The sequence below is a fragment of the Ochotona curzoniae genome, unplaced genomic scaffold (genome assembly GCF_017591425.1).
Source record: "Ochotona curzoniae isolate NIBS_2020 unplaced genomic scaffold, NIBS_Ocur_1.0 contig_4501, whole genome shotgun sequence".
In the NCBI taxonomy this organism is placed as follows: Eukaryota; Metazoa; Chordata; class Mammalia; order Lagomorpha; family Ochotonidae; genus Ochotona; species Ochotona curzoniae.
The window spans coordinates 2,222,960-2,236,197 of record NW_024466307.1 but is presented as its reverse complement, the minus strand read 5'-3'; the positions used below and the strand labels follow the sequence as shown (position 1 = coordinate 2,236,197).

The following is a 13,238-nucleotide window of genomic DNA, read 5'->3' as shown; positions in this document are numbered from 1 at the left end:
AGAAAATGAGCACTACTCAAACAGGAAAGCTAGCCAATGGCCACCACACACAGGAAGAGGGACTGTCACCAGCCTTCTGTGAGATGCAACTGAAACCAGAGTGGCGGAAAGATTCCCAAGACCAAGGCGGAGTGCCCTCAGCAAAACACCCGGGACGACCCCGAGGGAAAACCATTCCAGCTGCCCAGAGGGTAAGAAGCATGCACAACCCAGATACAGCATCCAGAACATTTCCTCATCTCAAAACAGCGTGGAGGCAGAGTAGTGTACACCACAGAATTTCACTTACTCATGTTTATTTTCATCTCACTTAAGAGGAAGAGTAACAGAGAGGGACAGAGGGACTTTTTATCTAGTACTCAGTGCTAGGCCAGACCAAAGCCAGGAGCCGTTCTGCTGAAGGAACGCAGGAGTGAACGAGTGAGCACAAAGGCCACTACTCACACACTCTCTCCCCACCCCAGTGCGTTAGGCCCCAGCCCCGACGGGACATTAGGTACAACCACCAAAGTCACACAGAGAGGTAACAGGTTACGACACCCAGACCTGAAGCCCCTAGGCCTCCAGGGCTTTCTCCACGCTAGGCTGGAACAAGCCGGGTCAAAAACAAAGCTGAGGAGGAGGATTTTCTCTACAGGGCTTTGGAGGGACTTTTTTTTTCTCACCTTAATCCACTACAGACAGACTACTGGGCTAAACTAGCAAAGCTCTTGTCAATTTTTATCTTTCTGTCCAGTTCCCTTAATGCCTGGATTTTTAGAAGCCTGCAGCGAAGTTATTATTCAGCAAGCCAAAGAGCAATGAATGACCTGCCCAGTGCTCCATGTTTTTCTACAAGTTCATAAGAGTGAATAAAAGAGGCAGCTGGTTACTCAATTACAGTTCTAATTAAGGTTTGTTTGATAAGCAGATAAGGATTTAGAAATCCATTAAGACTGATGAAAACAGACTTGTCAGTTACCCTTGAATCTTTCCCAGAAGCATTGCAAGAATGTCAAATTCATGGTCCACAATCTGTATACTAAACATCCTCATGCAAACACATTTTTCAAATGGAAAAGTTATTATAAAATCTCTCATCTGTATTTTCCCACGTTTCTTAATTAAATAGCATTATGGTGAAGCCAAATCATTTTATCTTTGAAAACAAAACTTTTTCATGTGGAACTTGCCTCTTGTTGCCAAATACATTGGTTTTGAAAAATTAAATGGTGATAAAACTGACTCAACCAGCGCACAGCTCACACTAAGACGGGGACTTCAGACCTGATGTTATCTTCTAATATCAACTTGGACATAAAACTGTTGACTTTGGTGTCAAATGACACTCTAGCTACAGATTCTGAACTCACGCGTGTGAGCTAACATTTGCTGGCCTACCAACCTTCTATCTGCTGACTTCAGAACCTGATTTTTATAGACCCCTGCAGCCACTCAAGGCCACAGGCGCAAGGTCTCGCCCGCCTGTGAAGTGGATTACTAACGAAGACAGACAATGCAGCATGCCACTCTGTCTGCCTGTTAGAGCCGGGCATGAAATTTAGCAACTTCTTCAATGGTCACCACGGCAGACAACTCTCAGGGGCCTCTTAGGTAAAGGGCACTCCGCAAAATCACGAGGAAAGAACGACCACTGAGACACACGTGCCAGGGCAGCTCCAGATCATCGGCAAGGACAACAGACGGCACAGAGCCCAGAACAGCCGGATGAAGCTGATGACAAACACACCCGACACATGCACAACGGCAATGAGCTAACCTCACCTCTGAGAGCAAGATTAGAAGGAAAACAAACCCAAATCTCTACTCTCAAAACAGGAACACAAATCAAAGTCATCCAGAAAGGTTAAAAATAAATGGATGGCTAGGAAAGAAAAAAGCCTGCTCAGACGTGCACAGCAAGCAAATGTGAACACCAAGCAGGAGCTGCAGCGGATCCCATCATCAGGAGAGATTCAGATCACAGCGTCCACCGGGACAGTGAGGCACTTCACACTGCGTGCTCAAGCGTGTGGCACTTTCATGCCGCACCTGTCTACAACACTTCTGAGGTTCTGAACCAAAACTGCACTAGGGACCCCAAGTGAGCTTAGGACACCCTGGCAGGGGCAGGTGAAGGCTCAGGTCCCCAAGTCCTGGTCACCCACGTGGCAGACCCAGACAGAGTTTCAGGCTCCTGGCTTCAGCCTGGCTCAGCTCCTGATGGCGCAGGCATCTGTGATGAACCAAAGCAAGGGAAGGATTTTTCTCTGACTCTCTTTTTCTCTCTTTTGCTATTTCTATGTTTCTGTCTGTTGTTCCAAGATAATTTTTAAAAGTTTTAAATCGAGGGGCCAGCAATGTGGCTCACAGGGTTAAGCCTCTACCTACAGCATTGGCATTTCAATGCACTAGTTCAAGACCCAACTGCTTCACTTCCCACCCAGCTCCCTGCTAATGCCTGTGAGCGCAACGGAAGATGAGCCAAGCACGTGGGCCTCTACCACCCACTCAGGAAGATGGATATTCCTGCCCCCTGGCTTTGACTAAGTCCAGGCTTTTGTGATCATTTGGGGAGTGAGCACTTTCTCTCTTCTCTTCCTTGACCTTTCTGTAATTCTTTTAAGCAAACAGATAAATCTTATTTATTTATTTGAAAGTCAGAGTGAGAAATCTTCAAACCCACTGGTTCACTCACCAAATGCTCACAATGATTGGGGCTGAACCAGGCCAAACTCAGGAGCCTGAAACTTGTTCTGGGACTCTCACGTGCATGCTAGGGCTCCAGCACACAATGGGCCTTTCTGCTGCTTTCCAGGCATACTGACAGGAAGTTGGATCAGAAGTGGAACAGACAAGACCTGACCTGGCACCTCTATGGGACGCTGGCACCACATGCAAAGGCTTAACATGCTATGACACGGTGCCTGTCCCATAAATAAATATCTAAAAAAAAAAAAAAAAACAATAATAATAGTGGCTTCATAGCAAAAGTGCCTATGAGGATTAAAGCATTTAAATAAAAAATCTTTAAATCAGTGTCTAACACAGAATATCAACTATTGTTGATACTGCTTCTGTTTACAAATGGAAGATAGGGGGACCCAGTACAGTAGCCTAGTGGCTGAAGTCCTTGCCTTGCATGTGCCAGGATCCCATAGGGGTGCTGGTTCATATTCCAGCTGCTCCACCTCTCTTCAGCTCCCTGCTTGTGGCCTGGGAAAGCAGTGGAGGATGGGCCAAAGCTTTGGGACTCTGTACCTGCAAGGGGGACCCGGAAGAAGCTCCTGCCTCCTAGCTTCAGATCACCTCAATTCTGCCCAGTGCAACCACCTGGGGATTGAACCAGCAGATGGAAGATCTTTCTCTCTGATTCTCCTCTTGTAAATCTGACTTTCCAGTAAAAAATAAAATAAATCTTAAGGGGAAAAAAAATGGGACTGGGCTTCAGAACAGAGGAAACACTGGGCGGGGGGCACACCCCAGCCCCAAAGGCACACCTGGAAGATGGGCAGGCAGGGCAGTCTGAGGAACCACTGGGAGCAACGGGAAAGCTCATGGTCCCACATCACATGCTCCTGCTGTGGAGCAGGTAGACAGACCCCAACGGCAAGACCACCCAGGAAGGAAACAGGAGTTGTGGAACCAAAGCAGGTGTTCCATGAGAAGAAACTCAAAGAGCAGGTGCCTGTCAGGGAGCAGCCTCCGAGATGACTAACAGTGACAGCGGATGAGGTCGGGAGGCACTGAGGCAGGGGCAAGAGGGGCTTTGCTCCTGCGCTCTATGGTGCCCAGGACTCTGGGCACATGGTCGTCACTCAGAAATACCACACCAGCAGTGGGTCACACTGTGAAATCAGGCAGACCCTGGCAAAGCAGGAGACGGCCAGAGCAGTTCTGGACATTTTGGTGGGGGGTGTGGAGGTGGCGCTGGTGGCAAGGACAGCTCTGACCATGGTTGTGGCAGCTCTGGAGCAGCCCCAGGGGAGCTGGACGTGGTGGAGATGAAGGACAGAAGTGACTCTGGAAGTGGCTGAAGCCACCTTGCTGAGGCAATGACAACAGTCAACCTTCACACCTGGGATCGTAACAGACGCAAACTGTGGCCCCTGTGGTAGTGAAAGCCAATACTTTTGCCAAACCATGCAACCCAGGTGGCCACAGCAGCCCTGACAGCAGCAGGAGGTTTTATGACTACCAGGAAACAAGGCTTAGAAGGAGAGGAGGCCAGGGAAAGGATGCGAAAGCCACAGGTTACAACAGATTCCTCAACTTAGCCAAGTGGCGAAACCGACTCGCTGCTACCAAGATACGATTTTATACAAAACTTACTGATATGAGCAAAAAAAAAAAAAAAAATTGAGGACTATATTTGTGACTGATTGTATAACAGGCTATTTTAGTTTCTATTCTGTGGAAAGTAAAAAACCTTCCCACAAAGGGTTTTAAAGTAGCTTTTGTTCTTCTTTTGCACCCAGCCTGCAAAAGCTTATTATTGTTAAGCATAATAGCCTGGTCATGACATTGAATAAATACTAACACACACTCACTACATTATCAGGTCTGCACAGACAGACCCACCCAGGGTTGACAAGGCCGCGGAGTGACAACTCACACAGCTGGCGACCACTAGGGGCAATACTGAGCTGGTTTTCATGCAGTTAAATATACATTTACCCACGCAAGTCAGCAACTCCACTCCCAAGCATCTGCTCAAAATAAAAATGTATGCCCACAAAAAGACCAGTACAAGAACTTTCCGTAGCAACCTTACTGAAATTAACCAAAGGAAAGCACCCAAATGTTGGGCAAGCAGCTGGATAAACATAATACACACAACGCTGAACAAAAGGGGCGGCCTGCCTGATGCAGTTAACAACCTCAGGCCGCGTGAGAGGAGCTGGACGTGCACACCGCACCACTCCCTCTCACGTGGGACCCTAACCACCGTGACAGAAGCGACAGCAGTCACTGCTTAGAGTGGGAAGAGGAGGAGGAAGAGATGACAGCAAAGGGGCACAAAAATGACTTCTGGGAAAGGCTGCTGTATTGATGAGTCCACCTGTCAAAACCGAGCGAATTGATAGTTTACATGTACAAACTTTATTGTACAGAAATTATAATTGGTTAATCGACTAAAAAGGAAGTTCTTTATACCAGGCATGCATCATTTATAGCTCAGGTTTTTCTATGAAAAATGCACAAAAATGGCAAACGCCTCTTTAAGTGTGTGTTTCAAACACATCTGTGCAGTAGAATCCTAACTGATGTTTCTATACAGCAACAGGCAATAGTGAAACATTGTTCTCATTCTGAAGAGAAACACCGACCTTGACAAATGGGTCCCACATCAATATGACGGTGCAAATGTCACTTACCAGTTACCTTGCTATACACAATAATTAAAAATACACCCCTTGTGCTTCAGGGTGATTTTCTTTCAATAGCAAAATCACCAACTCGTTATCTGACATTACATATCTACCTTGGGGGGAAAAAAAGCAAGAGTTCTCACAGGCTCCTATGGTGCTGGGGAGGCCACGCACCATGACAACACAGGCAGATCAATGACAATCCATCACATTCTGCTTCATGCCTGATTACAAGCATTTTCTCAGCAACTAATGAAAATATCAAAACTGCCTCAGTCAAATTGGGTGCCTTCAGTCGACAAGCTCACACCTGCCTCAGGTGACCTTCCCTCTGTACACACTGACACTGCTTCAGAACAAACCAAGTGTCTGAAATCCACAGAAAAAAACAATTTTAACACTACTTATTTACGAAACATCACCAAGTAGTGTTTCCTCTTCAAGTCCAGTCAGCAGCCTGTGACCGTGCCCAGCCACGGGGATGGCATCAGCAACGTGTGACCATGCCCGGCCACAGGGATGGCGTCAGCAACCTGTGACCATGGCTGGCCAGGGGATGGCACAGGAGGAACAGAAGGGTACTGCCCACTTGATGAGACAGACTAGACCCCCTACCCAGCCATCCTTGCACCTCAGCAGCTGGTTATCTGGAGACAGGGTCTTTTCTGAAGCTATCAGGTGACCTGGGAGGAACAAACCTCCTGGGATGAGGCCCAAAGGAGGAAAAGGGCTCAGGCATGGAAGGGAACCACGGAAAGACATGAGGAGACAAGGTCCTCTGTAAGTCAGGGAGAGAGGCCTGGAACATTCCAGATCCTTCTTCTCCAATACTGCTGACAGCTTCATTTTAGACCTGTAGTACATTACCATTCTGCTGGGAGAGCAGCCCTTGTAAACTAACTTAGCCCACCAGGAAGCACACATCTGTCAGAAGTTTTACAACAGCCAGCACCCTGAAGAAGCCGTCATGGCGGTGTCTGCTCCTTTCTGCGGCGTGAGCATTCCCTCTCCGGCTGAGCTTGAGCTGCTATTCCTTTAACAACCTGACACAAGATTCCTGGAACTTTACCAAGCCACACTTACAAGCTGCAACAATCCAGGACCACCACTGACCAGACACTCGTGCCTGAGTGATGTAAACATCCACTCCAATCACAAGTGGAGTCGTTCAGGATCCCAGCTAGAAATGGCAGGGCCGCCACAACTAAGACACAGGACTGTGGGCGTTCAGCCTGCTTCAAGAGACAAACCTGGCAAAAACGCACTGAACAACTTGAGGACAGACAGGACGGTATGAGAAGCAAATGCAAATGCATAATAGTGGCTAACACACAGCAAGCAGTTCCCCACCTATCATATGCCTTGACTCACTCACAAGCCCTTTATGGAATGCTTACCTTAAACCCACACCTCTTTTTCAGTAAGGTCACTGAACCACAGAGCAGTTAAGACTCGCAACCAAAAGGAGAGTTCATTCATACCAAGCACAGGCTGCCGGCACCCCCACCCCACCTCTGCACCTAGACCACCATCTGGGTGGTCTCTGCCTGCGCTTGTGGTGGTCAGAGAGTGGCAATTAGTCTGGGATGGCAGAGCCCAAGGAAAGGGGAAAGAGCCAGCTGCAAAGGTTAACCTACAAAGGCAACAGGGTCACCAGTCAAGCTCTCAGACACGAAGTCTTTTTAACCTTTTGGCAGAATTCATTATTTAAAAACCTCAAATTAAATTAAAGCTTGTGAATTCCTCAAGTCCACAAGTGAATATCTTCTTGGAAAACCAAATCGCCCCCTCCTAAATTAGCTTGTTTCTAAATTGTGAGATGGACATACAAGGCTTAACTCAGCAGGCAAAAGGCATCTGTCAGCCCTTAGAACAGCACGGCCCGGAGCCCCTGGGAACACAAGCAGGCCATGGTGCCCATTCCCCACACGTGAAACAGCCCCTGGAAGACGAGTCCGCCCTCTAAGCATCAAGCACTGGGGCCTGAGCATTCCACTTCTAAGGCTGGGAAGCAAGACACCCACAAATGCTTCACATCGCCATGGCCCTGGGGGACCTACGGGGTGACACCTGAATCCCACTAGTTTGTGCTACCATTGACCAGTACCAACCTCTAGAACCGGCTTGTCAACCTCCACATCCATGCTTGCTGAAACTGCAGCACGTTGACAAAGGTGCTGTTTCACAATACAGAATGACAGTGGCCATATACCTGCGTGTCACGACAGGGGCAAAGACGCAAGCTAGACGTGCCTCTCCTGCCAGACACACAGGGCTGCTTGTCTAGGACCCTGGAGATAACTCCATTTCCACTGCAGCCCTGGCAAAGTGACAGAATGTGACATGGGCAAAGAGATGCATCTCTCCACAGGAAAGGCAACCCATAGCCAGGCCATTCCCACTGCCCTCTGGAAGGTAGGAGAGCTGGACTTTTTCTGCCTGGATAGGCACTCACTCGTCTTATCCAGCTTAATTACCCACCAGTAAGCTTTCCCCTATGTGGCGGTTGACAGTTCAATTACATAAATGACGGTAATTTATACTTACCTATAAGTTAATTCACACACTGACGTCCTGAGCTCATCCCCAGATGTTGCTCAGCCTCACAGGGACAGGGATGGCTTCATGAGTGCTCTCCCACAGCCTGCTGTTTCAGCTCCTGACTCTCCGATGGCAAGAAAAGGTGTGTCTATCTAAATGAAGCTGAGTCCCTGCCAGCTAAGTGCAGAAGATGAGGCAGAAGAGTTGTGCTCTGGTTTGCCCCAGTGGGCAGCTACTGAGTAACAGAAGTTCTGGCAAGTGATTATCCACGTTAAGAAACATTTCTCAAGGCCGGCACTGTGACGTGGCAGGTTGAGCCACGTCACAGTGGCTCACTTCAGCACTAGGTCTTGTCCCAGCTGGTCCACTTGCAATCCAGCTCTCTGCTAATGTGACTAAGAAAGAATCAAAGTTGGCTCAAGGGCTCAGGCTTGTGTACCCAAATGGGAGATCTGGAAAAAGCTTCTGGTTCCTAGTTTCAGCCTGGCCCAGCTCTGCCTAATGTGGTCATTTGGGGAGTGAACCAGTGCATAGAAGACCACAGTGTATTATGTTCCACAGCTACTGTAATTCTTTCAGACTGCATCTTTCTGTCAGAATTCTACGCTGTCTTCAATCCTTGATGCTCTGGCCTGGCAGGACTTCTGAGCAGACGCCGTCTGCCTGTGCCTGCTGGCCGGTCACTGCCTGCCCATCACACACGGTCAGCAGAAGCCACAATGAAGGCTGGCAGGAAGCAGACCTGGGGGACACGGGTTCTGAGGAGTGGCATCTTGGGGTGTCCCTCGGACTTCACTGCACAGCTCTGACCTACTTACTACCATTCAGTTGTGCTTTTTGAAAAATACACTTCAAGGGCCCAGTACAATAGCCTCGTGGGTAAAGTCCTCACCTTGCATGCACCAGGATCCCATATGGGTGCTGCTTCATATCCCTGCTTCCCATCCAGCTCCCTGCTTGTGGCCTGGGAAAGCAGTCAAGGACGGCCCGAAGCCTTGGGACCCTGCACCCGCGTGGGATATGGATCCTGGCTTTGAATCGGCATAGCATCGGCCGTTGCGCTCACTTAAGGAGTGAATCATCGGACGGAAGATCTTTCTCTGTCTCTCCTCCTCTCTGTATATCTGACTTTCCAATAATAAATAAATAAATCTTAAAAAAAAAAAAGCAGTAGAGCAAAAAGGAAAAATGCCCCAATAAGGTACAAGCCCCTCCCACAGGCAGCCAGCATCTTGACAGCCCAGACGATAGAAAAGGCTAGGTCTTCTGACACACTTCTGGGACATGTCCATAACCTTGAATTCTTGGAAAGTTCCAAAAGAGAAGTGAGGGTGCTAATCTCATTCCAGGATGAGATCCAGGCAGTGAGCAGTAAGCTGACTGACCCAAACTGTTCTCTGTAAATTGCAAGGTTCTGCTGTTCCCTAGTAGGTGGGATGTGACTCACTGACTGGATAGTTTAAAGTGCCTGACGCTTAAACTGGGTATCTGCTCCACGCCACCACGGCTGACGGGATCATTTGTGTGGTGCCCTGACGTAACCTGGCCGACTGGGCATGCGCACCACGTGCCAGTGCTCTCGCAGGTGACTGCATGATGACTGCTAAGATCTGAGCACGGCTCGTGGAGCTCCTCTCTTCCACACGTGGCGGGACAGGACCGACTGCCGCCTGAAAACAAAGGCTCTTGGGCTTCTAAGAGCCTGCTCAACTTCTGGGATAGACGCGGTCAGCCTGCAACACAAGGACACCCCTCTGACATCAGCCGTGGAGTGGGGCATCTGATACCCAGGCTGTCCTCTGTCACCAGTCCTGCAGTGGATCAGCCCTCGCTCCTAGGTGCTGGACAGCCAGGCCACTCCTCAGCAGCACACGCCTCATTCCAGTCAACCTGCCAAGCCCCCACCCCGCAGGCACACTGCCTCAACCCCTCACTCCCCTCTGTCCAACCTTCCTTCTAAACCTAGGGGCTTCGCCAACCACAGTTTGTGTGCTACCCAGGATCTGGTCCAGGACTCTGCACCTCTAAGGCCCGAGAACTGCACTGAAATGGCTCGAGAACAAGCCCACAGGACTGAGCTGAGAAAGTCCTATTAAAATAAATCAAGGGCCCGGCGGCATGGCCTAGCGGCTAAAGTCCTCACCTTGAACCCGCCAGAATCCCATATGGGCGCCGGTTCTAATCCCAGCAGCCCCACTTCCCATCCAGCTCCCTGCTTGTGGCCTGGGAAAGCAGTTAAGGACAGCCCAAAGCCTTGGGACCCTGCACCCGTGTAGGATACCAGGAAGAAGTTCCTGGCTCCTGGCTTTGGATTGGCATAGCATCGGCCATTGCGCTCACTGGGGGAGTGAATCATCGAACGGAAGACCTTCCTCTCTGTCTCTCCCCTCCTCTCTGTGTATCTGACTTTTCAATAAATAAAAATAAATCTTTAAAAAAAAAAAAGGACTAAACTGAAACATTGTCACCATTAAATTGCCAACCTCAAATACTAACAGCATCTCATATTGTTAACCAAGTTAATGAATAAAGCCTCCCTGTTTTTCTCTCTAACCCTTCACAAAGATTTGTTGTTTTCACTTGGTAAACTCAAGTCCCATCAGGAAGAAGCTGGACTCGAGCAGCTCCTGCTCTGCTCTGTTTCCTCTGACATCTGACCCTGACAAACTTCATTCTGACACTAAAACTACATCGAACATTTCCCACCAAGAACTTCAAAAAAAAAAAATCAAAGTGCAACAGCAAGTAAGGGACAATCTCTAACATATAAATTAACTTAATAAAAGAATGCAAAGCTAAAATACTGCCGAGGCGTTGTCAAATCTCTGTCACCTTGAGCATCACTCAGGTGGGCGTGATCTCCAGATAGAGGCTCACAGTGGACCATGGCGCAGGTGAACTCCCACAATGTAAGACCCTCCAGACGAAGCACATAACAACATATTTCTCTTCCCAGCAGGCAGATAAACAGCAGGGGCCATCTTACGCCCCATCACGAAGACTGCAACGTCTTCCCGAGTTAGCACGTCCATCTCAGCACAGCACCACAACCCCAGTCGTGGCGACACTGCAGGCACTGCTCCCTGGACCTGTCACAAATGACACCACTGCCGAGGACTAGTCTTCAACCAAGCACCTTTCTGAATGCCATGTCGTCGCCATAACTGGTCATGGAGTTAACACTGTACAAAGTCGTCTTGCATCACTGGACTGCAGAGGGCTACAGACCACCAGCAGCACCAGTGCCCCACCCTCTGCCACCAGCTCCTCTGCCAGGCCCCTCACTCTCCCTTTCCATCCCCAAGGACTAGCACCCTCCCTGCTCCTTGGTGCCACTCTTCCCCCTGCAGGAAGTCAATGTCTTTCTTCTCTCAGTGGTCCCATGTAGCAGGTGGACTCGCCTCTCCTCCACCACCATGCCACGCCCCTTCACCCGGAAGCTTTCACTCCCCTCACAAAGTGTCCACACAGACCTCTTGGCTGGGTTTCAGGATCCCCCACTCGTTCAGGCCCAGTTCTCAGCAGGAAACTTGTGCCTTCCAAAGGTATGTTTGTTTCACACTTCTCTAGTATTTCCTGCCTGTGTGACACATCTCCTACCGTTCCCATACTCACACCACTACTAACTCAAAGCCTTTCACCCTGCAAGTGTCCCCCTGCACGCCCACCTGCCTGGCCTCACTCATTTCTACGAACACGGAGCTCAGCGCAGCTTGCTGTGTGCATCTGACTTGCCCTGGAAACCAGTTCCTTTGCTTTCTGGTATGAGTCTTCCTTGTACAGATCATATATATGTTTAAAAAAATAAGCTAAATAAATAAATAAAATAAGACCTGGTCAGCATTACTGACATTGCTTAGTCTTCCTCTCAACAGCCCTATATACACACATCTTCAGCTGAAGCAATCTCGGAGCTGGCACCGCAGGACAGTGGCTTAAGCCTCTGCTACAGCACCGGTATCGCACACGGATGCTGGTTTGAGCCCTGGCTTCTCCACTTCTGACTCAGCTCCCTGGTCCTACGCCTGGGAAATCAGTAGAAGATGATCCAAGTGCTTGGGACCGCAACCCATGTGGAAGACCCAGGAGGAATTTGAGGCTCGTGGCCTTGAATTGGCCCAGCTCCAGCCCTCGCGGCCACCTGGCGAGTGAACCAGGGGGTGGAAGATTTCTCTGTCTCTCCTCTCTCTGTAACAATGTTTTTCAATAAAAATAAATAAATCTTTAAAAATTAGTGAAGCTATCTCAACTACAGTTCATGAAGTCCCCAAACCTTGACCCATCATCAAATTTCACTAATACTTGTTCTAAATTACAAAATAGGTATTTCTGTCCACTTTACATATGAAAAGAAATGTGAGCATTGAATAGCCTTTAAATTGTAACTCACAAAACAGAAAATCCTTGGGAGACCTCTTGTGGCTGAAATTAAGAATATCCAAAAAATAATGTTTTAAGGTGGACATACTACTATTTCAAGAGAATTGTTCTTCCCATATGGCATTAATATACTATGTCTTCCATAATAATTAAAACTCCATCAATAATTAACAAAAACTGCCATATGATTCAAATTTTGCATGATAAATGAAGAAATGTAAGAGACTTTTTTTAAATAAAAAAAGTGATTTAGCAACATAATTTCACATTTATGAAGAATAAACTGACATCCACACTTGGAAATAATGCCAAAAATGTGTAACAGTGTTAATCTTGGGGCTGCTGGAGTCAACCTACCATCTTTATCTTTCTTTTTTAACTCCAAAATTCTACATGAACATAGCTTAGTGTTTCCCGTTGAAAAACAAATTATAAAAGCTACTTGGAAAGAAGCTAAATTCAAATGAAACTGAGCAGGACAAACAAACAAGGAACTTCGCTCAGTAAGTCAGCTGCTCTTTCTGACTCTAACTGAACTCGAACCTACTATGATGGAAATTCCTCACGTCTTCCCTGCCTGGTCTAAAGGACAAAATGCTCCAGATACATTGTCGTCCACCAAATGCCAAGCCCCTTGCCAGTCCCCGTGCCACACGCTCCTGCAGACGGGAGCCAAGTGCCATCCCCACTGGGCATTCGACACACTGTGCCCAAGTCCTGTGAGGCGCTGGCCGCTCCTGCTGCACTATGACCTCGGCCATATACGCTGCACCCTGTCTGCCACAGGGCCTGGCACACTGCTTCACAAGCACAGGGCACGCGCTCAGGGCTGCCAAGGCAGAAGCACTGCTCTGAAACCTGAACCATCTCTCACGCGTGACACACAAACTCTCTAAGTACCAAACAGCAGCAAAACCCCTTTAAAAGACTGACTTCTGGGGCACACATCTGGCACAGCCACTGAGA

At 48.4% G+C, this 13,238-nt stretch overlaps 1 protein-coding gene across 1 annotated transcript in view; it reads right to left on the bottom strand.

The window, feature by feature from the left end:
* The window catches only part of MSH3 (mutS homolog 3), a 91,793-nt gene that overhangs the window by 69,616 nt on the left and 8,939 nt on the right, over positions 1–13,238 (bottom strand). The gene's annotated exons all lie outside the window — the stretch shown is intronic.